General features: G+C 46.1%; 1 pseudogene; it reads left to right on the forward strand.

Moving 5' to 3' along the window:
- The first annotated feature begins 2,437 nt into the window (after nt 1-2,437).
- The window catches only part of LOC102851541, a 44,591-nt pseudogene continuing 36,273 nt past the window's right edge, over nt 2,438-10,755 (forward strand).

Raw genomic sequence — 10,755 nt, forward strand, 5'->3', positions numbered from 1 at the left:
GTGTGTCTTAGAGAAGAACTGGAAGGGACCAGACCTACACAACTGAGGACCCCAGAAGGGGAAGGCATCCACTCTCATGCAGAGAGATGACTCTCTCTTGTCTTCTTTCTTAGTAAGCTTCCCTCTGTCTTTAACAAACCTTTTCCCTGTTGAAAGGTTTCAGGCTGAAGCCAAGAACCACACCAAGGTAGAGTTCTCAACGTTTATTGCGTGTTGAGCTACTCAGCAAAGGGAGTAGCGCTGGGGCTGACCCTTTGGGGGCTTCTATGGGGTTTTAGCGAGTGTGTTTCAGGGGCTGTGGGATGAGCTGACATTGCGGTAGCTCATTGGGTATAAAGTTTCTGGTTTGGGAGAAGATCCTGATGTGGGAATGTCTGAGTTCTGGTTTCGGCAAATATCCTGACATAGGATTTTGTGAGTTCTAGTTTTGGAAAATGTCCTCACATAGCGATTTCTGACTTGAGCTTCAACTTCTATTTTGATTTTTAGTCTAACATCTGAATTGTATGTTCTTTCTCCATTTGTGCAACATTCGTTTCAGGAAACAACCTTACTGGATTGCATTCAGCTAAGAAACCAGGTCTAGGAATCTTCCAGAACTCTAACCAAGCTTTTCCCTGCATTTGCACAAGCCTTTCTCTCAGCAGGGAGCCCTTTCCCAGTCTCTCATTCTCACCCTTTCTCTTTTAAATAACAAAAAATCTGAAAATCATAAGACATCCATAATCGATAAAGAAGTCTGTAACTCTGTCACACAAAATTCTCTTTTGAGGAAGCATCCACTACAGGTTCATTGGAGTTGCCCTATGCCTGTGCCTATGGCCTTGACCCTCCCAGGATCCTTGATGATTCCATCAATGGGTGGGATGCCGGAAATATTTACTCCTCTGAGTTATTTTCTCTGGATGACATTCCCTTCCAGATTATCCATGTTTTTCACTTTCTTTACACATTTACTGTTTCTGGCATGCAGTCTCATACATGCCTCCAGATTGAGGAAGGCAGGCATCTTCACAAGGAAATCAACACTTGAACCATAGGCTAATGACTAATTAGCTCCCCATCCATGTGAACTCGGTGCAAGATTGAATCTATGTCCCGACTAAATATACACAGAACTATGAACATGCAGTGTATAAAGTATAAATCAAGGAAAACCAAAGTTGTCAAAAATTAAATGGAATGCATAAAGATCTATGTCCTAGACATTAGTGAGCCGAAATGGACGGATATTGGCAATTTAAAGTTGGACAACCATATGGTCTACCCGCTGGGAATGACAAATTAAAGAGGAATGGTGCACATTCATTGTCAAGAAGAACATTTCAAGATCTGTCCCCAAGTACACCGCTGTCAGTGGCAGCATAATATCCTTACGCTTCCAAGGAAGACCAGTTAATAGGACTATTCTTCAAATTCATGTACCAACCTCAGATGCCAAAGATAAAGACACTGAAGATCATTACCAACTTCTGCAGTCTGAAATAGATCAAAGGTGCAATGAAGATATGCTGATAACCACCAGAGATTAGAATGTGAGAGTGGAAAAGGAGAAGGATTAGCAGTAAGAAAACAGGATCTTGTGGCGGCAAAGCACCAGAGGACAGGCTGTAGAATTTTGCAAGAGCAGCAGCTTATGCACTGTAAATAGCCTTTATCAAAACTATAAATTCTGAGCATGCAAAAAGAGTGGACATTTTGGAATACTTAATTGTGTTCATGTGAAACGTACATAGATCAAGATGCAGTTGTTCAGACACAAGAGGATGCTGTGAGTTTTAAATCATGAAAGATGTGTTTCAGGTGGAATCCTTGTTCCATACCGACTTCACCTGTATGCTGATCAAATAATCTGAGACTCTGGATTACATGAAGAACACAGAATGAGGCTTGGGGCCTGCAATGTGCAGAGGACACGACCTTCTTTGCTGAAAATGAAGAAGACTTGAAGTGCTTACTGACAATACCCAGCATGCAGTCTTCAGAACGGAATATACTTCGACACAGAGAAAGCACAATTCCTCACAACTGGGCAAAGAATAGCATGATAAATGCTGAAAGGATTAAAGTTATCTAGAAACGATCTTACTGGGATTCACCATCAACGTTCATGAAGGCTTCAGTCAAGAAGTCACAGTATCTATGGCATTGGGCAAATTTGATGCCCAAGATTTCTTTGAAGTGCTGGAAAGCAAAGATGTGAAGACTAAGTTAAACTTGGCTTAAAACAGGGTGCTTTCAATCATGTCCACATGCCAAAGTTGGAGCATACAAAGGAAAAATTGACAATGAATAAGGAAGAAGGAAGAAATGATTATGATGTTTATGATGTTTGCAAAGAATATAGACTATACCATAAGTTCCTAGAAAAATGATCAGGTCTGTCTAGTAAGAGGTGCAGGCAAATTAGTCCTTCGAGAAGAGGAAGGCTCTTCCAATGGAGACAGTGACTTCTTCAGAGAGCTCCCTAGCTTTGCAAAGTGAACGTCCTCAAGAGAAGCCAGAATCCAACCAGAGTGTGTATGCTTCCTTCATGACGTCTCATCACTGCTGTCTGCTGAGTCCCACGAGCTCCACATTGGTTGTATGTGATCCTTCCCTGCAGATGCAGAAGGCTTTCTTTGCCCTGGTGTCTGATGGTGTACGAGCTGCCCCTCTGTGGGCAACCCTGACATCGTCACTGGTCTGCATCGCTACTATGAATTGGCCTCAGCACAGACCTGTGAGCTAGAAGAACACAAGCTAGAAACTTAGAGAGAGGTGTAGCTACAGGACTCCTTGACGCCACTCACCAGCATTTCTCCTAATGCCACCTTGTTGATGCTGTCTCTTTGTTAATTTGAAACAAGACCCACAGGCTGCCAGTCATTGTTCCAGAATCAGGCAACACGTTGTATATCCTCGCCCACAAGCATATCTTCAAGTTCCTCAAATTATGTATCACTGAGTTCCCCAAGTTGGAGTTCATGTCTGAATCTCTGGAAAAGCTGCAGATTGGCACCTATGCCAACATTTATGGTGTGTACTACCACCCTGTCTATGTGGCTCTGGACACCTCTGTACAGCACCGACTTTCTGCCCTGCCAGTGATACTTGTTGTTATTAATCTGGCAGCAGAAAAGACCTACAACTTTGATGTGTCTGTGACCAATGTCCTGCAAGACCGAAGATACTATTTTGAGTGTGTCCTCAATTGCTATCTACATGAGACTCTGGAGACTATCGTCAATAGACTGGTAGAAGCAGAGGTTCATCCACTTACAGTGGTGGATGAGAGTGATGTGGTCCAGGGCACTGTATCACTCTTCAGCACAGGTGGAGAGAAGCAGCCCTGGGCTGAGGGAAGGACTCAGAGAACACTGGGAAACCTGTTCCACTTCCTATCTGCCAACAGCCCTGGAAATCACACAAGAAACTGTGGGAGAGTTGAGATTTTGTGCTCAACTCAGGAGCATATCCCCAACCCTTCTACTTAGGGCCAGAGGTGTTAGAGAAGAAAGCAAGATAGATTGTTCACTGCCTTTACCCTCATATATGTTGTTGTTGATTGCTGGCGAGTCAAGCATGACTCATAGTGACATATATGCTTGAGAAAACTTTAGCCCAGCCCATCTCAGCCACCATCCTCTTAGAAAAGCTTCCTTTCTGGGTCACCTGTGGACTCTGTGTTTTCCCTCAGGCAGATTCTGATCTCTAAGTGGTTCCTGGACCTAATCCTGCCTTTAGTTCTATTGCTACCCCTTACTTCACCTTAAGATAATAGCACAACAGAAGTCGATTTCGTGTGTCCTGTTTCATGCAATGTGGGGGAGGCTGAGTTCAGTTACTTGTTTTTTCTCTCATAAAAGGAGTGGAGGGTATTGTGGCATGAAGGGCCTTTGGGTTCCTGTTTTAAGGCTGTTGGAGGGTGAAGTGGTTAGCTGATGCCACTGCTTTTCATGGCAAACCTAACTAAAATGACAAGACCTTCTTTAAAAAAAAGGAGGATGGTGATATTTAATCTCATGTAGTTCGGACACGCTGTCAGGAGGAATCAGCTCTTGGGGGAAGATCGCGTGCTTCACAAAGATGGCCAGTGAAAACCAGGACGGCCCTCCCTGAGGGGAATGGACACAGTGGCTGCAGCAGAGGGTGAGGCCTGGCGATGATACCTGTGTGGACCGCTCAGGACCAGGCAGTGCTTCCTTCCATAGCACAAGGGTTGGCTATGAATTGGCAGCCAGTCAGCAGCACCTAACACTCCTGTCAACAAGATCCTGTGAAGGGGAGGAGAGCATGTGTGAAGAATGGCTGGTGAGGAGCCACCTCCAAGGAGGACAGGCTGGGGAGGTTGCCTGGGACTTGGGTCTCACATCCAAAAGTGTTCTGAGCTTGTGAGTGAGAGTCTCTGTCTTGGTGCACTGCCCTGGTGTCCCTGTGTCCCATGCTGGCTCAGAGTCCCTTACCACATGGCTCTTTCTGTCCTTGGCCCTGCTTGCTGGGAACTCAGCAGTGCTGACAATGAAACCATGGAACATCCATGACCAACCTAATTCTTGTAACTTCATTATAGTTGCTAAAGTAAAGGGAGGGGAAAGGAAATGGGGGGGTGGAGAGAGAGAATATTAGTGTTCATGTAGCATCGTTTGCATTGATCTAGGCCAAGCCCTGGGTGTGTGTGCCTTCCAGTCTGCAAAGCTAGCCAGCTCAGAGAGTGTGAACACTTTGTAGACCATAATGACACACACAGGAAGTGTGGACTCTACAAGAGTCTTCTGTGCCGTCTGGTTGTGGTGTGCTTGCTGAATTGGCATAACTTGGAGGGAACAGAAGCTTGTCATTTTAATCTTAGTGCGTCTTGCAGAAATGGAGCCTGTGACCCCTATTACACACTCAGCAGGCAGATGTGTATGCCCTGTGTCGATGAGGGCCACCTGTAATGAAGAGTGTTTGCAACTTTTCCTGTGTAATGCTTCTGGTCTGCTAAGCTTTTCCACAAAGTCTAGTCTGACCCTTGCAACACCTAGGGTGGTTCTGTCATCTGCTTCACGGGAGAAGTGTGGGCAGTCAGCTCCTGTGCTATTTACAGCCTCTGGAAACCCTCTGTAGGGTCGACTATGAGTAAATTCGGACTCAGTAGCATACAATAGCAACAACAAATGCAGAGATATAAAAATCTAGAGATACACCTACAACAAGAGTGTAGCTAGCACAAGGATGGCCGTGTCTGACCTTTACTAACTTCCTACGAAGGAAACTATTGCTCTCATCAACATGGGAAATACAAAACCAATTCTTGTAAGATCAAACATGGGCCCCCAGGTTCCTGTACCCACTTTTACTAATTTCAACAGCAATCTTACAGCTCTTTGGGTCTGAAATCCCTTGCAATGACCACAGAGATCTCACGGAACCATACTCATAGAGTTTACTAAGGAAATTAACAGATGTCCTGATGATAAGGAGGTACACTGCCAACCAAAAGGCACGTGGATCAAATCTACCAGCTGCTCTGTGCAAGAAAGATGCATACTCTCCTCCCATGTGGTGTACAGCCTCTGAAAACCCACCGGAAGGTCAGCTGTGAGGCAGTTCTGACTCTATAGTACATAACCACAACAATAAGTTACAATTCAGATTGGCTTTAGAGTACAATTCCTCAGACCAGCTTTTCCATTGGGCTGTCAGACTCGTTGACCTTTGCCTCACAGCTTAGGTCAGTGTCCAAAGTTCCCTTGGTCTTCTCAGCCATGGCGTTTCCCCTCAGTCCTCCATGAGTCTGAGTCCAGGCCAGCGGTTCTGACTCTGGGGAATGCAGTCTCCAGTCTACTCTGTCTCACGGGAACCTCTGGTTCTTGCTGAGGCTGCTGCCCTCCTGGCAGGTCCTGGTCTGAGAGCTGCAGGAGTCTCCACCCTGGAGGACTTCCGTGCTGGTAGTGTGAATCCCATCTTCACTGATAAATCCACTCCATTGAACATGGTGGGGTGGGAAAAACTCATCAACTCCGTACATGTTACTTTCAACCATGTGGTGAAAGGCAAAGCCAATTTGAACAATGAACCATTCACACCAGAGCACTCAGTTCACAGAGCTCAAAGGAACCGGCAAATGCTGCATACCAGGCATTACCTTCCCCTCATCGGACTACCAATGTTCACTGAAGTCCAGAGGATATGTCTGGCCCCACAGCACCATGTGCGCGTGAAGATGGTGTGAATGTAGGTGTGTCTGTGAACACTTAATTGCGTGTCTATCTCCATGCGTGTGTGCTGTGCATGTGTGCATTGTACATATGTATGACAGTACATGTGTTGTGTTTGTACATATGTATATGTGTTTACATGGATGCACTTGCATCCGCACATGTGTATTTCAGAGTTTTGTGTGCACATGCGTTTATAAGCAAGCCTGTGCACACCTGTTCCCGCCTATGTGGTTATGATGTGTGGACACACGCTAAGGGATGTCCGTCTATCTGATTCTCTCAGTTCACATGAATTGAGAACCATCCTCTCCGAACTTCGTCATTGACTGCTGTTCATGCTCAGGTTTGAGCGAGAATCTGGATCAGAAAGAGAACATCCTAGACCATTTCTGACAGGAATTCTGCTTCACGTTCTGCCTACTTTGTCCTCCTGTGTGAAGTGTGTTCATTTCCGGTGGAGTTCAGCTCTTGGGGAGTTAATTCCTTCAGCATCTAGTAATTCAAGAACAAAACAGAGCACTCCGGCATCTGGTCAGTGTCCCAGGGCAAGATGCAATTGCGCTCATGTCAGGTCGACAGTCTCGTGCAGAACAGACGACCGAGTCTCGCCTCCTCCTCTCCACCACTGCTGGGTTTGAGATCACGGTTGCTGTTTTCCAGTCCAGTTCCTGGAGGATCGTCCTCATTTGTGCTGGCCCTTTACTAAACGTGATGTCCTTTCCTACAGACCAGTCTTTCCTCATGATGACACAAAGTCTCGCAGTCCACCCTTCTGAAGGACACTCGATGTTTTTCTCTTAAGACTGACTTCTTTGTCCTATTGACACTCCAGACACCTCGTGATTCATCAACAACATCACAATTTAAATGCACCAATTTCCCTGCATGCCTTCTTCATTTTCCAGCCGTCCTGGAGTCCGAGTTAGGATGGGCCGTGGCCGGTGTTGTGACTCCTGTCCTGGGGGAACCTGAAAAGCAGGGTTGTTCAGGCGGCAGCGTTAAGTGTCATTAGCAGTTTCCTGCAGCAACGAAGTTCCTCCCTGCTCCTAAGTGGCAGGAGATAGATACTTGTGGGCAAATATGTGGTCAGAGAGCCTGAGGGCTGTTCCCTGGGGCTCAATCACCCTCCAGCGTCTTCATGACTTCAGTGCTCCTGAGTCTCAGGCTTGCACACGGACTGCTTCTCTCTCTGAAGTCACGAAAACTGGACCAGCTGGAAAGGCAGAGTTCAGGACACTGGGGGAGAGCCAGGCTCTGTGTTCTGGAGGGAGATGATAAGAAGCCCTTCCCAGGACGGAAGGTTAGCCAGGCAGGTTCATTATCCCTCCAGGCACGCAAAAGTAGCTCAGCAAGTGCCAAGTGGAGGTGTGGACATATTAAGTGCATTGTTCACACAATTTAACAAGCATTAATTAAGTGTCTTATCTGAAGACACTATACTAATCACAGGGTTAAAATGGTGATGGAGACACGGCCCCACCATTAAGGCGACCACAATCTCTCATTAGCCCTTTCATCAGTTAGTGTTAATATCCACTTACAACAACAAGCGTTTACTAAACTGAGGGGATTCCCAATTGCGCTCCTGGAGAGGCTGATGAGGAGGGTGTCAGGGTGAGTGTCTGGTTGTGTTCTCTGTTCATGGACTTGGTGACAGCACGTTCCTCCTTCATGAGTTTATTTTCTCCCAGCCTCCAACCCTGGAGAGTCTTTGCCCTGGTACCTCCTGTGCCTGGGAGGACATAGTCCACAGAGGCTAACCATCACTCCTGTGTGGACACACATTCTCCAAGAATGTAAGAGGAGGTCGCCTGTCACCTGTTGAGCTGGTACCTCCTGTGCCTGGGAGGACATAGTCCGCAGGGGCTAACCATCACTCCTGTGTGGACACACCTTCTCCAAGAGTGTAAGAGGAGGTCGCCTGTCACCTGTTGAGCATGGCCTTGTTTGGAAAGGTCTTTCTTTGCAGATGTGATTAGTTAGGTTAATGAGGTCAAACCAGAGGAAACTGAGTCCTTTCTGAGAACTGCTTAAAGGAGGACAGACCAGGGAGACTGACGCTCCATGGAGGCACCTCTAAAAACCAAGGACGTTCACCAAATGCCCGAGCTGGATGGGATGACGACGGCTGGCTTTTTGTGGATTGATGAGTTGGAACTGTCTCATAGCTGACCTTCCAGCAGCTTTTCCGAGGCTGTCCATCTCAAGGGAGGTGATTGTCTATCTTTCTCCCATAGGATGGTTGGTAAATTTGAACCACGTGCCTTGAACCAGTGCAACTCCTCCCCACTGAGCTACCAGGGCTCCCCTAACTACTGGTAAGGAATCTGGCTGCCAACTTAAAGGCACATGGCTCTACTGCATCAGCAACCCCAGAGGAAGAAGATGGACAATCTCTTCTCATGTGAGTTACTGCCTCTGAAGGTGCTAGAGGGTCAGCTGTGCGTCTGCTCCGGCTCTCCAAAACACAGCCATTTCTGGAGAGGACGAGACGTGCTGGCCACACCTGCATCTGGACCTCCAGGTTTAAGAACGGTGAAAGATGTCCCTACTGGTAAGAAGCCATGCTGCAATCAGTCCCAAAGCTGCGCAGTTTGAATCCACCAGCCGTTCTGCAGAAGAATGGACAGTCTCCCCCGTGTGATTAACTGCCTCTGAAAACCCAGTGGAGGGTGGCTATGGGTCGGTTCTGACTAAGGGTGTTTTCCTTGCCTGCCTTCCGTGGGCCTCTCAGAGACAGCAGCAGCACCCTGCCAGACCGCCAGCAGGATCTCAAGATGTTCCATATAGAATCCTGTCAAAGAAAGCAACACATCTTGGGGATGCAGGAAGGCCAGCCAAGAACAACATCCTTCCGCCAGTAACCGCCACCACAGGACAGTGTCCTTCCACCAGGAGCCCCAAACAAGAATAGTGTCTTCGTCTGAACCTCCAACTGAGGGCAGGGTCTCCACCACCAGCACCAGTCCTGGGACTCCTCACAGAGACTCTAGTCTTTAGAGCCTTGCACAGACCTTTTTCACTGACCACTCCTCCTGTGGACAATTTCCTTAACAATCTGCTGATTTTTCACTGGGGCCTTCTGCTTCTCTAACAACGTACTGTATTGATTCATCAGATTTTTCAACTGAGTGACTGATGGATTAATAATCCCCAATAAAGGATGAAGTAGGCAGCATCAATGCATCTCTGTAGGATAAACGAAGGCAGAGCTTAGTAGGAGGAGGGGAGAGGTCCCTGGGCTTATTAATTTAACAGTCTAAATGAGAGTCAAGATTTCAGCCTGAATAAATATCAGGAGTTTGTTTAGGTTCCCGAGGTCTTTGAGAAAGCCAGTTATTGAAAGGCTTGCCTCGAAAGCTTTTAACCTCGGCCTAATTACCACTGAGCTGACTTCCATTTGGCTTCCATTAATCCTGAGCCGCAGCGATTCTCCCGCTGTCATTAGCTCAGGTTAAATGGGTCTGCTCTGGGCGTTTTTAAAAAATCATTGTGTCCTATTGATATCAATACAGATGTGAGCCACGTGATGCTGCCTGAGTGTCCCTCTGTCCACCCTGCCCAGGATGTCTGTGCTCAGGGTCTCGGGATATCAGCCAACCCTTCATGCGAGATAAACCATTGACATAGACTTAAGCACGTCCTCATGTACAGCTACGCACACACTCATGCAATGACTCATGGAATCTGACAGTGGACTGTAAAAGATTGATACTTAGTTTAATACTAAGGCATCCTGGGAAGATACTGCATTACATAGTGGTCTGTGAATTAAAAGGTTTCTGGTTCAAATCTACCAAGGGCCTCATAGGAGAAAAATGGACAGTATCCTCTTCATAAGGATTCACAGATTAACAAAGAGAGGAGCGAACAGGGGGTGGGGGTGGGGTGGGTGGGGAGAAAAGTGCAACAATGAATGAATGGAATTCCAAGATCTCTGTAGATGTTCACTGAAATAAAAAAAATTAAGAAAAGGATTCACAGATTAAGAAATCCACTGGAGGGTCCGCAGGGGTCAGAATCATTGCAGTATCCCTGGGCTTGGCATAGTAATAATATTTTGTTATCACACCATCACGGACAATATTCCTGAGTTTGGCATAGTAATGATATTTTATATCACACTATCGGGGAACTCAAGAAATGATTTTGTTGTATTATCACTTTCTGCATCACGTTAACTAGTGATCTCAAAATTAAAATATCCAATTGAAAAAAATCAAACACTTTTGTGTTACTGTAAAAGAAATACTCCAACAGGGTGACTTTAACAAATCAAAATTTGTCTTGTTTTAAGAGTTTAGGAAGTGTCTGTTCATATCCTGTGCCCATTTTTTCAATTGGATTATTTACCTTTATCTGGTTGTGGTGCTCAAGTATTTTATAAATTCTAGATATAAATCCCTTATCAGACATGTCATTCCCAAATACTTTTTCCCAGTCTGTGGCTTCCCTTTTACCCTGTCGGAGAAGTTTTGGGATGTGCATAGGGATTTGGTTCTTTGAAGGTCCTATTCATCAATTTTATCTTCTCCTAATATCCACTTACAACAACAAGCGTTTACTAAAC

This window comes from Elephantulus edwardii, unplaced genomic scaffold (genome assembly GCF_000299155.1).
Source record: "Elephantulus edwardii isolate Elephantulus edwardi_28Jun2011 unplaced genomic scaffold, EleEdw1.0 scaffold00064, whole genome shotgun sequence".
Lineage (NCBI taxonomy): Eukaryota > Metazoa > Chordata > Mammalia > Macroscelidea > Macroscelididae > Elephantulus > Elephantulus edwardii.